Here is a 15,854-nt window from a genome sequence, read left to right on the forward strand (position 1 = left end):
AATCAAAGATGAATATGCATAAAATCTTTGGGTTAGCATCAGATTTGCAGGCGTTCCGGGTGTCCTTCCTGCAGGGCTGTGCTAGGCAGAGCTTTATGCTTTTGCTGTTGGATTCTGTGACACAAAAGCAGCAGTAAGGAATATGGAATATCTGAAAATATGAGTTATCAGAAAATATTTCTAATAATTTATTCCATCACTGCAATACAGCAAATGTTAACAGTGACACAAGTACTCAAAGAACTAAATCAATGGAGTGGCTGCAACATGAGGATGTCCAGATCTGCTATAGTCAGATACAATGAGGAAGGTCCACTACCAGGGTTAGGATCTTTAGAGGGTGTTGCTGTCCCTCCACGGTTTCAGTTCAGCCCACAGATTCTCATGCAATGCCTGGAGACTAGCAATGTGGGACTCCCTGCAAAGGGGCAGTCCAGAGCCTTGGCTCTCCATCTCAAGCCAAAAATGCATTGGCCATCTGGGAACAGGCAGCGACATCTCCATGCAATCATCCACATCCTGGATCGGCCGGGTTCTGTCCCATCTCAATAACTTTACCTCCTTGACAAGGACACCTCTCCAGCAAGAGGACTGATGAGCTGCTGCCTTTCTCTCCTGAAGCCACTTTGATGAGCCCTTTTTTTTGTTTGTATCCCCCACCACCCTTTTTTTTTTTTTTCCTTTCTGAATTCAGGTGGGTTTTTTTTTATGTTTGATACTGTAATTACAGAAACTGGGCTACAGGCTTGTGAAGTGGACTGTCAAAAGCAAGCTAAGCCATGAGCAGAATCTGTGGACTTGAGAACAGGCTTAGACTAAAGGACATTGTTTGTTTTCTATCTGCAGACAGGTAGCCTGCTTTGACTGTTCAAGAGTACTCTCAGGATTTCTCAGGTGACTAACATTACCACCTGGCACTAAAGGCTTCCCTGCTGTACCTAGTCCTACTATGAGGCTCCTATGCCGAATCCACTTAAGATAATTATTGTTCATGTTTAAATACTCCCTTTTAATTAATGGGAAGAGTTGATGATCTCATGTGTTTATCTGTTAGCAGTTTTGTTACTTTTTAATAACTAGAGGCTTAGAGTGATGCAAACCTACCACATCAAAGGACATTGGCTGGCTATCACCTCAAATGGTAGATAGGTGTGTGGTTTGGGGAAAGGCACTGGGGTTTAGAGAATGCCCTGCCATTTGGGGTCACCTTCTTCCATATTGTGGACGGTGTACACTGGCAGCTAACAACCACTCTGAGAGGTCCAGCAGGTCTCCTTGAAAGACAGGCAATGGAAGAGGAAAAAAGCACAACACCAACAATAAAGTAGCAGCCTTTTCTGTGACACACCTGCAAGTGAGTACACCTCATTCCTAAATTGCTGGCAGATAACCACAGGGATTTTTGCTGTTGGCTTGCTTTGTCAAAAATTATTATTTTCTCTTTTTCAGTTGAGATATTTTTCTTTTCTATGCTGACTTGAAGAAGCATCCCAGAAATATCTTTCCATTTCAGTTTCTGCTCATTTTTATCAGGACAGGGATTCAAGTGAGAGGAGAGGAAGGAAAAGATAACGCAAGTATCTCCCCATATGTATTTCCGGGTAGCGCTGCCTGAGCTGGTATATATCAAGCCCAGAAATACAGTAAACAGAACATCAGAGCTGGATGCAAACCCTCAGCCCTACTGTTCTTCCAGCACTATTCCCAGCATTACATTTCTTTGGCCAGAAAGTTCCCCAAACCATCAAGGCTGGAAAACCCTGCAGGGATGGCAAAGCAAGGCCAAAGCACCTTATCTGCCCTAAATGGTCCCTTCGGGCAGCACCTGTGTGGGCAGCTCTCCTGCACCTCTCCCTGCCCTGCTGCCCTCAAGATGCTGAGAGCTGGTATTCATGGGGCTGCAGGGCCATGTGGGATGGGCACTGTGGAAAAGACTCGGTTTGCTTTTGGGCGTGGGAGGAATGAGGATTATCCGGAGAAGATTCCTCCATGTATAGATTTCAGAAAGTATGTTTTCTACATCAGTAAACAAACGATGAGTCATTGCCTGTCACATGGGAGAATATGAGATTACAAAGAATGTACAAGTAAATAAATTAGTTCCCTTTAGTCATGGTAACAACTCAGTGTTTCCATCCAAATGTTTTATTCCAATTCATCTTTCTTCCTTTATTTTTGTAACACTGTTGCCCTTCTACTTTGGGGAAACAAAATTCTAATAGAGTTCACTTGGAAACACACTTTTTGTTTTTCAAAATTCAGTTCTGTGTTAGACTGCATTTGAGAAGGAAGTCTTTATTCTTTGCCATTTAGGTCCAGGAATGTAACTATGAGTGAAGGAATGGAGCTGTAACCCACTCTGTCCTGATTTTGCTGAAGGCCTTGCATATAGAATTTGTCATTCAACTCGCGAAAGGAACTTTTACCATAGTGACGTTTCTTGCTCAGCCACCTGCCCCAAATGTGGGTTCATTATGTTTTATCTGTTTTACAGATAAATCATGCCAGCCATAAGAAGAGCCCTGGGGTTCTGATGAACCCTGTCCCCAGGCACTGATGCCGGACTATTGTGGTCTAAAGAACCATACATCTTCAGGGATATGTTCCATCTAAAAACATGCTGATGCTCCGTTCCTTTCCACTGCATATGCATCTTAGAGCAGTCGATGCAAAAGTTTTTGTTTTCCTCAGATGCTGCAGAGATGAAAATCTTGGCTTAAGTTCTGTTCTTTCAAATACCATGTTTTGCTAATCGATAGTCTAAAAATGATATATATAAAAAAGCGCTTTAAAATAGTGTATTTATTACAAGTCCTACAACTCAAACCCATTTCAAAAGAGTGCTTTCCAAAGTAAGAGAAGCTGGAAATCGTTGGAATCACATCTTGATTTAAATGTCTCTTAATAAAGTCCTCATCTATAGGCTGCCACAAGAGGATGTTACATTTTTTTCAGTAAGATGGGAAAAAAAGACTTCCAGAGAACTGAATTATTTAAATATTACCTTTATTCTTAGATTTCCCCAAAGCTAATTTTTTCCATTGGTTTCATCCCTTATTATGTGAGATGGAAGGAATTTAGGAAGATAGCACAAGCACCTTTCCTGGTACACTCTTCAATGTTTTCAAGAAAGGAAATGACTTAGTTTAAAATAAAATCAAAAAGTGTTTTTCTGCTACAAGCATTTTTATATCTGAGTGATATTGTTGCATGTATCTGTTTTAACTGTAAGACTCGCGCTACTCCAAGCCAAGCATCAGGAGAGGCATGGCCATCACGTCGAGGGAGGTGATTCTCCCTCTCTACTCCACTCTGGTAAGACTGCACCTGGAGTACTGTATCTAGTTCTGCATCCCCTATTACAAGAAGGATCTGGACTGGACAGATGGGCAGAGTCTAATGGCATGGCATTTAACAAGACCAAGTGCCGGGTGCTGCACTTCGGCCATGGCAACCCCATGCAGAGCTACAGGCTGGGGTCAGAGTGGCTGGAGAGCTCCCAGACAGAGAGGGACCTGGGGGTGCTGATTGACAGCCACCTAAACATGAGCCAACAGTGTGCCCAGGTGGCCAAGAGGGCCAATGGCATCCTGGCCTGTATTAGGAATAGTGTGGCCAGCAGGAGCAGGGAGGTCATTGTGCCCCTGGATTCTGCATTGGTTAGGCCACACCTTGAGTACTGTGTCCAGTTCTGGGCCACTCAGTTTATAAAGGACATTGAGACACTTGAACGTGTCTGGAGAAGGGCAACAAGGCTGGGGAGAGGCCTTGAGCACAAGCCCTATGAGGAGAGGCTGAGGGAGCTGGGATTGTTTAGCCTGGAGAAGAGAAGGATCAGAGGTGACCTCATTGCCCTCTACAACTACCTGAAAGGTGGTTGTAGCCAGGAAGGGGTTGGTCTCTTCTCCCAGGCAACCAGCACCAGAACAAGGGGACACAGTCTCAAGCTGCACCAGGGGAGGTTTAGGCTCGAGGTGAGAATGAAGTTCTTCACTGAGCGAGTCGTTCGTCATTGGAATGGGCTGCCCAGGGAGGTGGTGGAGTTGCCGTCCCTGGAGGTGTTCAAGAGGAGATTGGACGTGGCACTTGGTGCCATGGTCTAGTCATGAGGTCTGTGGAGACAGGTTGGACTCAATGATCCTTGGGGTCTCTTCCAACCTTAGTTATACTGTGATACTGTGATACTGTGACCTGGACCTGCTGGAACATGTCCAGAGAAGGGCCACAAGGATGATCAGAGGGATGGAGCACCTCTCCTATGAAGACAGACTGAAAGAGTTGTGGTTGTTCAGTGTGGAGAAGAGAAGGCTCCAAGGTGACTTTATTGTGGCCTTCCAGTATCTGAAGGGGGCCTACAAGAAAGCCAGGGAGGGACTTTTATGGTGTTGGGTAGTGATAGGACTAGGGGGAATGGAACAAAAATAGAAATGGGTAGATTCATGTTGGATGTTAGGAGGATATTCTTCACCATGGGAATGGTGAGACATTGGAATAGGCTGCCCAGGGAGGTGGTAAAAGCCCCGTCCCTGGAGGTTTTTTAGGCCAGTCTGGATGTGGCTCTGAGCAACCTATTGTAGTGTGAGGTATCCCTGCCCATGGCAGGGGGGTTGGAACTGGATGATTCTTGAGGTCCCTTCTAACCCTAACAATCCTATGATTCTATGAGGGTGATGCCATTTTCTTGGTCAGGAGGACTGCAGAGGTATGCACACAGCCAGCATCACCAATATAAATCTCTTTGAATTATAAATAAATCAATTTAATTTGGTTTGAATTTTTGGGTGTACTTTGACCTTTTGTTCTGCTGTATTTCCTGTATTTTCAATGACAATATTTTATTGAGAACATTATCTTTAATCACCCAGCAGAGATGATGCATGAGAGGAACAGAGGGACAAAAGCAGTGAGGAAGGGGGTTTAGGCCCTGTACACATTATCAGCTGCTGCAGGGTTTGCCAACACAGCAGGTAGCCAGCCTGGAGATGCTCTTTCCTGCTGTTTAGACATGGACTCTTCTTATTCCCAGTCCCTTTAGGCTGCAATAAATTGAAACTGCCCTGTCAAATTCTCAAGGCTCTCAAAACTAGGGAACAATGTTAGTAAAGATTTAAAACATCACGGATTATTCATGCAGGCAACTTAAAAGGCTGTGGAATTTGTTCCAATAAGGCAGCAAAATTTTTCATTATTGGTTGTAGCAAAAATCATAAACTGAGCTTTGTGATTCAGTTAATAGTGGGTTTAATTTGCAATGGAAGTCTTTATTTCAACAGTAAAAGTGTGGGGATAGCAAAATTCTGTTAAAGATAATTAAATCCAGGAATGCAGGACTGAAGGCTGCTTTGAGGAGTGGGGAAAAAATCTGCATGGTGAATTTTATCTTTTGTATTTTTTTTTTCTAACAGGTTCAATTTAAGCTTCGTTTGTTTGTGTGCAGGGCTTTTTTATCTGTTTGGGGTGGTTTTGCTTTTGTTTTTTTTATTTGACAGTCTTGATGAAACATTCTAAATACTGCAAAACTACATTTAGGTTTTACTACTAAAGGTCAAGGACATTTCTACATGAAATCTGAACAAGATCAGGTGAGGCGGAGCAATGCATGGGTGAAAGCATTTCCTTCATATGGTAAGACAGACTGTAAACAAACAAGTGCCAAATCATGACCTTATCTTTGAATGAAAGGATCCAACCTGATTCTAAAATCTCCATCTTCAGTTTTGAGTGAAGAACTGATTTTCCAGCGCTAGACTGAATAAATCACAGCTTCTGCTCTGCTATTTGTTTTTTCGCTACTGTTTAGATGCTTTTTGGGTTTTTTTTCTTTCAAGGATGGAAAGCAGATCTTTCTGAGAGTCTAATGGAGGAAAAATAAATTAACTGCTTTCAAGGCAATCCATCTGATTTGAGCTGCTAATTTAACAGAGAGAAAAGTGAGATTGAAAACAAACTCTCCTAAGGCCAGCCCTGCTCGAGCAAGTAGGTAAGACTTTACCCATCTCCACCTGTCAGGAGCCAATGCTATTACTCCTTATGCTGCTGTATAACATGTATGTAGGGTTAGTGGTTAAGGGATGGATTTTTTTTTTCATTCATTTAGATTGCAGGCAAAGTAAGAAACTGAGAGATGGATTTATTTTTCTCAATAGTTTTGAGATGTCAAAGGCGCTTGAAGCAAGACAATTTTAATTCTTCTTTTATGAATGTAAAAATATTTATTTTCTTTTTGAGACAGTGGGTGGGAGCAGCGGGAGCAGGAGCTTTGTGCTGAATTTTGTCTCTGCTAATGAATTGCTTTTTGATCAAAGGCAAGTCTCCTAACTGCTGCATGCTGTAATTTCTTTGTCCTAAATGTAGCTATATATAAAGTATACCTGCCTCATGGGATACTCCGGCAGTGAATAGAACTATATATATTGAAAGTACTACACAGGGCAAGTATGGATAATATTTAGGTTGATATTCCACAGCCTAAATGTCTGAAACACTTTTCTCATTACCTCATTATTTTCTTTTCTGCATTTACATTGCCTATCCAGGCAGAATCAATTAAGCCATGATTTAACAACAACAACAAAAAAAGGTAGAAGCGTTTATGATCAAGTCACAAAAAACTCCAAAGATCTCTTTCTTTATATGTTTAACATCATTGCATCCAGAGCTGGTTCAGTGGGTTGGGTGGGGTTTGGGTGTTTAATTCTTCAATTTTTATTCTTCTTCCTTTGTTTTGGTGTTGGTTTGGGTGGGGGTTTTTTTTTAAGACTCTGATATTTTCAAACACTTGGAAGGGTTTTGTGGTTCCCAATGGTTGCCTAGCTCAAGATGGTAGATGTAAATGTACCAGCTATTTTCTGAGACTCTTGGGTAGTCACAACATAAACAAAGGTTACAATCAGAGTCACACTGGAAATGTAAAGATTTGTGTGCCTCAGAGTATTTATGTAGGTAAGGAAAGTTTATGCAGCTTATGGAAGAATTACTCTGTGAGGAAATTCAATTTCAGTAGCTTTTTTATCTCATTTCCTCAGTTCTTCTGTCATCCCCCATGCCTGCCCCTTTCTTTAGGAGCCCAGATCAAGCAAGGAAGAATGTATTGAATTTAATAGTCATCTTGGGGAAAGTCTTCACCAAAGGACTCTTTGTCCATTATAACTGGCTGGCTGCTGCATTTATTTTATTTTGGTTTACTGGCTGTAAGGACCTGAGTACTTACATTTGCTCTCTTTCTTAAAATATTGTGGTTAGGCTGAGTGGTTTAGACTAAACTGAAGAGTTATATCTGTACTAGAGAGGATGGTTTATTTTGGTTTTTTACCTGTGTGTTTTCAGACTCCATCTGTACCTTGAGCATCGACTTGTGTGGGGGAGTGGGTGCTGTGACAAGAGGAAGTGCCATAGCCATTGTTGCCCATTCCTCTGTGTACACACAAACAGAAGCACTTTCTCCAGCTGCTCTGTTCTGTTGAAAGTTGAAGATGAGAGCAAGGTCGAGGAGCCATGCACAGAGGGTTCTGTGTATTGGGTAAACGCTGATTTCATGGGGACTTAGCACTACGTCCCTTGCAAGCTCTGTGCAGTTTTTAGCTGTAGGCAAGGCAGAGCTGACCACACTGTGATTTGCATTAATCACACTGTTCAGCCAGAGCCAGAGGACAGACTGCTGGCAAGGTCAGCTAGGGCTGTCTTTGCAGTCACCCTGGCCTCAATCATGATGGAATGACCTGCACAAGCCCCTCACTGTTCCTTCAGCTAGGCTATAGTGCACCACCATTCCCCAAAGACTCCATGCCATTTCAGCCCCAATGCCTGGCTGTGCTGCTGTTCAGGTAAAGAAGAGGACAATTACCTTTCACTGGCATCCAGTCACTTAATGTTTGTTTTTTTTCAGAGGGATAGCCAAGAACTCTGAGTCTTCAGAGATTTGCCAGTGGCTTAGTCTCCACCTCCAGCACATGCATTCCAGCACCCTGTCTCCTGCAGCCCCAGTGCCAGGAAGCTTGCTCATCCATGGACAGCTGGAACAGCCAAGGCTGTAGGACTTAGTGCCCAAATAAACCTGTTTGCAGTCCAGCTGCAACAAGTCCAGCAGCCTATAGCTCACTAATTCTCTGGGAAAGACTACAATTAAGAGCCAGCAAAGCAGCCTTGAGCTCACTACAGTCACGTGCAGAGAGGATTTGAATTACAACTCTCCAGCTGCACAGGCAGCCCATGGGTCTTGGCCTTGTGCAAATGCAGTGGATTTTGCCCATTGATCTATTTTTCTCTCTCCAAGAGGATTTTCATATGATAAGACAGTCGTTCAGAAATTAATTTGTGCTGCACTAGTAATTGTATTATTATTGCTCCCATGCTCCTGTGGATATAGATGATCTTTTACAGGAAATCATAAGGAAAAGACTGTTGCTTTGAGTGAAGCTGTAACTTAAAGTTATCCAGACAATGGGATCCATGCTCATATTCTGACACCTTTAGTGCTGCAGTGGTACAGTGCCAGTCTAGTTCAGCTGATGTTCTGCCCTAAGTTTTCAACACATGCATGGTTATTCTAATCAACAGGTTTAACATTTTAGACTGGTTCATTATCCTAATATCTGAATTAGTGAGCGCTTGAACATGAGGCAAAATTTCCCTGTGTATCAATAAGAGGTGAAGGCTTCCTGTACATACACTCAATATAGAGTTGCCTTCTCACTTTTTCTGCCTCAGTGGTATGAGATGTATCTGTAGCTCATGGTTCTGTTTTATAGAAGATATGTTTTATTGCCTCAGACTTAATGAAAATGAAGAAATCAGTAGTCATATTTGATTAGTCTAAATGGCATCACTGCATCATTTTTAATAGGGGGCAAAATACCCTAGAACGTGGCAAAGCAGATTGCTTCTTGCATTCATACCATTTCTTCCAAGCCTGTTGTAGTTGTCAATATCCCCCTTGAACTCTCTCCTATATTGGACATACTGATCATGCCACTCATTCAGCAAGCAGTAAATTAATGAACGTCAGAATGCATCCACTTAGAATGCATCCACTTCCTTGGAAAATGGAGGCTGGGAAGAATATGTAGGAATAACAGCAAACACATAAACTTAGGAGGAGGAGTTCAGTCCAGTAGCCAAAGGCAGAGGGGATGTTCCTGTGTCTGTCACTGCCCACAGTAGTCACAGAGTAGGATGAGCTGGAGCTGCTTCTCCCTGGGGCCAGGGAAGTTACCGGGAGTGAAGGGAGCTGGGCAGAGGGAGCAGGGTTACTGCATGGTATGCTGCCTCTCCATACCAGAAATATGGTTATCCAAGTTACACCAATTTATCTGTGGAAAAGGAGTTAGGGGAACCCATTTGCTAATCTTACATGAAGCCTCCCTCTGTCCTGGCTGCAATGTTCCAACAATTTCCCAGTATAGACTCCACCTGCCTTTTTGCAGCTGTTTGTTATTTGTTAGTTTTAATAAAAAATGTTATTGCCTAAGGCTGACACTCTGAGATGTTTGTTCCTTCATCAGATCCACCTAAACTACACAATGTTCCTAATACATAAAAATCTGTAAAATAAGTAATTCATGTTAGATTTTTTTTCTTGTCTAAGTACATCTACGAATTTTTTCTAAAGAAATTAGGCTCAAACAGTAAACCAAAAGTTCAAGAAAATTAGGGGGAATGGAAAGGCTGACTCTCCAATCACTCATAAATCATGAACATATACTTTTGAGTAGCCATGAAAGAGTCACCAGGAATCACTTTAAGGTGGCTAAGGATGGCTCTCTGCACTCCTGCAGTTGTTCAGCAAGGACCGTGTGGGGGCAGTGGCACTAAGTGACACTACTTCAGCTTCCTGATTGTATGACTGCAACTTAATGAGCTGCTTAAGGCTTGACACAATGAAAGGTTTAACTGACTAACAAAAGACATGTATTATTAAGATGCCTGCTCTCAACATTGCAAATCCATACCTTCCTGTTTGACTTCACAAGTCACTAAACACTGCCAATTTTAAGCTTGCATGTGACTGGGACTGTCCCTGATGTTCTTGTCATGTCTCAGCTTGATTATAACCCAAAAATACAGCACTTGTTTCCCTTAAGGGCCTGCCATATTGGGCTTAGCACACAACTGCAGGATGGATTCACCACAGGAGGCAGCAGTGGTTATGGAGCAACTTTTGACTATGAATAACATTCACCTTTGTTGAAGGTAAAGGCAAGATTTATGGGGCTGGAGAAAGAGTCTGTAGCGTCACTGGCTAATATGACAGGCACTCATATGGAAAGGAAGGAGTCATTAAAATCCAGAAATCTCCATCTCCCAGTCACCAAAGAAGTTCAGGATCCTTTTGTCCTGGCCAGAGAGCAGGGGTGGGATCTCCAAGAGATCCTCGTGTACCATATCTCTTGGTGTCAGGCTGCAGGCACTGCCTGCAGAACATGGTAGCTGAGAGTGTTGTTATTCTGACACCTTTGCCCAAAGGGTTTGGTTACACAAGTCCTGGCGGGTCAGATAACCACTTTGTGACCCCAAAGATGGAGGTTCGATCCATCTCTCATGCCCTTGCCACTGCACAGTCCCACTCAAGGTGACAATGGCATCATGCATTAGCTTTGTAAGTTCAACAACCCAGAAGAAAACAAAGAAATAACTGCAAAATCTACACAGATTTATGCTACACCAGTGAGTCAAGGGGATGGCCCAGTCAGGGTCAGAGCTGGTGTAGGCAGAATGTAGGAGTGGAAAAGGAAGAGACAGGTAGTTTCACCTCCTTATCCTGAGCTGAGCATTTTGGTGGCTGCATCCATGGTATCCATGTGTTCCCTCAGGGAGCACCATGCCCAGCTCCAGGCTTGTGTCCTACTTGCACATAATGAACACCTCTGGTGGTGAAAATATTAACAAAGATCTGAGGAATGAAGAAGATCGATATAATTTCATTAGAAAAAGATTCATCAGTATGAACATAAGTGGCTATCCAAATAGTCACATACAGCCCAAATGGTGGCTGCCAGGGACATGCTCATACTAGATACACAATCTCCTAGCTTTGAATAAACATTTTCTCTTAGAGTATAAACATTTATGATTTAATGTATGAATTAGCCTTAGGGAAATAACACATGTCAAGAGTAATACCTACATGTGTTTCAGATATCAATTGTTGTTGGTCAGCAAATAATTAATCTGAATTAGAGAGGACTGAAGTGACACAGGTCAAATACACCTTTCTGCACCGCTGCAAGGAAAAAACCAAACTCAGACCAAAATATAGCTCTGAACGGGATAGATTGCTTCCTTCTTGGTGTTAGCTTAGCTCATATAGACAGCAAAGACCAAGCAGATTTACAGTTCACCAAGACTTCTCTGTGCATCCTGTCCTTCACAAGGCAAGGAACTGCCAGGTGAGGTCACATAAGCAAATCACAATTTGACCTAGCGATACATAAAACCAGTACAGAATTCATCTAACTGAGAGAATTCTTTGGCAGACATATTCCCAAACTGCTTTATTCTGCTTATGCATATTGTTACCTTCAATTCCACAATATCTGCATGCCCACAAGTATATTTTTACTGATAAAAGACACAAGCAAGAAGCACCCAGGAAATTACAACTGAAAAGTCAGGTGGATGTGCTATAGGTCTGAATATTAAATCATAGAAAAAAAAACCCCAACATGCAGGCCTACTTGAGATAGAAATTATGTTCTCTATATTATTCTATATTAAAGAGAAAGGAAAAGAAAAAGAGAAGGAAAGGGGGAAAGAGAGTGAGAGACAACAAAAGGAAAAGACAGAAATAAATTTAAAAAAAAGAAGAGTTAATTCTTCAGTCATTTTCCTCTCATTTTGAGCTGGCAACTCCATGACAACATTTCCATTATGTGCCGTCTCTGGTGTGTTGCTATCAAAGCATACAGGATTTTTTTCCATTGAGTGGAAAATTGGCAAAGTTTTCTTGTTTACAACTACAAAGGTAACAACTCTGATAATGGACACAATTATGCCACTTTTAGCCAAACTGTGGGAAAAATAACATTATGTTCCGTTAGCCTGGCCAGTACACCTGAATGTGTTATTCTTAAAACCAACACTGATGGTGCATGTTAGCAGCATTCCCACTCAAAAAGGGATAAACTTGCTGAGGGACTTCCTGGCTTCAGCAAATCATAGAAGTAAAAAGATTCCCCCTGAAGTTGTAGTTTAAGGATTTTCACTGTACTTGGTGCTTTCAATAGCCTTAGCTTTGACAGAAGAGTATGATAGTGACTTTATTTCTGTTCCACAGATTAGAGGCAGCAAGTGAAGCTCTAGGCTAGAAGGGGACCAGGTACTTTTACCCATCTCAGCAGATTCCCTCTGCAGTCTTTTGGGGCAGTACTACTTCTTACTAAACACCCTTGAAAGATCAAATCAGGTCTGACCGAAACATAAATGTGATCCTGTGCTGCTGTAGCTATCATAGAATCATAGAGTGGTTTGGGTCAGAAAGGACATTAAAGATCATCTAGTTCCAACCCCGCTGCCACAGGCAGAGAGACGTCCTGCTAGACCAGTTTGCTCAGGGCCCCATCTGACCTTGCTTTAAACATTTCTGGAGTTGGAGCCTCCACAGCTTCTCTGGGCAGTCTGTTCCAGTGCCTTGCCACTCTCATAGGGAAGAATTTCTTTGTAATGTCTAATCTAAATCCAGCTTTTTCCAGTTGAAGCCATTACCCCTCATTCTATCACTGTATGCCTTTGTAAAATGTCCCTCTCCAACTATCTTGTAGGCCCCCTTCAAATACTGGAAGGCTTCTGTAAGGTCTCTGCAGAGCCTTTTTTTCTCCAGGCTGAACAAACCCCAAGTCTCTCAGCCTGTCTTCACAGGAGAGGTGCTCCAGCCCTCTGATCATCTTTATGGTTGTCCTCAGGACCTGTTCTGAAAGTTCCATGTCTTTATTGTGTTGGGGGGCTCCAGAGCTAGACAAGGTGGGGTCTCACAAGAGTTGAGAATAGGGGTGGAATCACATTCCTTGACCTGCTGGCCATGTTGCTTTTGATGCAGCCAAGGACACGATTGGCTTTCTGGGCTGCAAGTGCACACTGTCAGCTCATGTCAAGCTTCTCGCCAACTAGCATTCCCCAGTCCTTCTCCTCAGGATAGCTCTCTATCCATTCTTCACTCAGCCTATATTTGTGCTTGGGATTGCCCTGAACCAAGTGCAGGACCTTGCACTTGGCATTATTGAGTTTCATGATGTTGCCATTTGGCCCACCTCTCGTGCCTGTCAAGGTCCCTCTGCATGACATCCCTTCCCTCCAGCATGCTGACCACACCACATAGCTTAGTGTTGTCAGCAAACTTGCTGAGGGTGAACTGAATCCTGCAAGCCCAGTAAAGAAAAATACCCAACAAAAACCTCTGAATGCCATTGAAAGTAGGCCTAGGCTACTTAGAAGCACTTGAAAAACACAGGACTACTATTCTTTCAAGGTTTTCCCTTTATGGATCTCAAAGCACTTTATTAACATTCACTGAATTTTTGTGAACATTCATCAAGCCTCACCACTGCCCTGTGAGGTGTTATAACAGCACTGCTTTCCCAAGGGTGGGTAATGAGATTTCAGGACACCCACAAGGAGATATGTGGAAGTTTCAGCAAAGCCAAACATCCAGAACTGCCAGCCACTGCCATACATATTTTGTGAGCCCAAATAAATACTATTAAAAGTGTGCTGGCAGGCTTATTTTTATTTACCTCCTAGTAAAAAAGAGCGTAAGAGTACATATTTTCAAGTGTGCCACCACAGCTTTGAGAGCAAGGCACTTTTTATTTGCTTGCCTTCCCCCCTGCCCCTTAAGAAAGCTAAGAGTAGCCAATCTAACTAAAGATGTGATTCAGACAGTTTGATCTGTAAGTAAAACAAAGTACACACCATATTGGGTGACTCATGGTGAAATTGCAAGAGCAGATGAAATCAGTGAGAGCCCTGAGCTTTCCTGTAAACAATTTCAAAGTTACAGACACCAAAGCACAAGGCAGTGCAGCGTTAGGCACCCGTTAGGGGAGGATATAATTAAAATACAACACACTGTGCTGTGATAGGCTGCACCAGGCAAAGCAAAATGTGGGGACCAGCACAGAGCCCAGTTTGCAACATCTGTAGACCTACAAGAACAGTAACATCTCAATCTAAAGACACAATTAATTCCCTCAAGCTTGGATACTTCCCAAGAATTCCCCTCCCAGGGGTATTTCAGTGGAGAGGGCCCAGTGACTAGAAGGTTTGGGACAGGAATGGGGAGAATGCAACCACTCCCCGTTACAATTTTTTCCACACGGCCTCCCACGGTGCAGCTTTTCTCACACCCCAATGATTTTGTAGGAGCTCCAAAGGCAGTAGCTGGTGACTGGAGGCAAGCTAGCTACAGCTGTACTGCTGGCCAGGACTTTCAAGGGGGACTGCAGAGGTAACATGTCAGGCCTTGACCATCTTTAGAGTTCCCTGCAATTTGCTGGGAAACTTATGATAAATTAACCTATTTCACAAGATGTGGGCAGAGGAAATGGTCTTTTTTCCTGACTGATCCATGAAAGGGCAGTCAGGATCTATCAGTATCAACACAAAGTGAGAGAGGTGCAATTAAGATTGCTTGCACAATTTGTCCTGTCATTTATGGACCTCACCCACCAAATTTAAAATCTCAGGAGAGTAGCAGGGTACGGTGGTGGTGAGCTCTGCCGAAAACCCTCCAGGAGATGAGGAAAACACCATGTAGAAGTTAAACCTCAATTTGTAGGTCATTGCAAACCTAGAACAGACCTAATTGTTAGTACTAGGTCAAATAAGTCATTGCCTTGGACCACCATGTTTTCACACAGCAGCTGTGCAGCACGTGTCACCCGCTCCTCATACCTCCTGCTCGGTGGCACAGTGTACGTTCACAGCTACAGCGAGCAAGCTCCACTCAAAAGCAGACTGGCATTGAAAGAGATGCAGTATTTCAAAGTGGGAATTTGGGGAACTATATTGTGCAGAATAGACTATTTCTTGCCAAGAGTAGAAATTACTCCTACTTTTGGCAGATGGCACTGATTCAGATGTTTGTCCAGAGTCCTCTGCTTCATATGCCCGTGTATGTTAGCAGACTACAGATAAATGTGTCTTGACTTAAGTTAGAATGACAAAGATATTTGGCTAATGAGGGTCAAAATTATAAATACAATGGATCCACCAAAAATTTGCTGAAGGGAAAAATAGCACCTGATGCATTTCAGCTGAGTGCTGGATTTTTCAGCTAAATCAGAACTGACTTTGCTGCTTCAAGTCACAACACTAAAATACACCACCCGTACATGATGCCTTCCATGCTTTACATGTACAAATTAGCCCTCCATCACGCTACAGAACTATTATTATAATCATATAAAGGATGGGAATGCCAAACTGCCAAAGCTTTACCAACTAAACTAAAGCTATATTGTACTTGGGTGACAGTGACAGATAGAAAACAAAGGCTGGGAACACCGATTTTTGAACTATTTCTCTTGTCCCTAGACAATACCTGTATGTAACAGAGACCAGCTAAAAGAGTGGTAGTGGAGCAGATCTGAGATTTAGATATGCTCAGCCATTTGCTATTTCCATGTTGCTGTCTTTGCAATAGCTGCTTAAAAAGGGGTTACTTTAAAGCTACAAAACCCACACCCAAGCCTGAGAAATCCGTAACTGTATTTTGCAATCTACTTTTTTCCCACTTCTTTTGGCACAAAAGGTTAGTTTGTTCTTTAAAATGACTAACTGTACAGAACATGAGTTCCATTTAAAATATAATAAATGTTTAAAATAAATTTGAATTCAGTGGACAATTCAGAACTATGTAGAGT

The sequence above is a fragment of the Dryobates pubescens genome, chromosome 7 (assembly GCF_014839835.1).
Source record: "Dryobates pubescens isolate bDryPub1 chromosome 7, bDryPub1.pri, whole genome shotgun sequence".
In the NCBI taxonomy this organism is placed as follows: Eukaryota; Metazoa; Chordata; class Aves; order Piciformes; family Picidae; genus Dryobates; species Dryobates pubescens.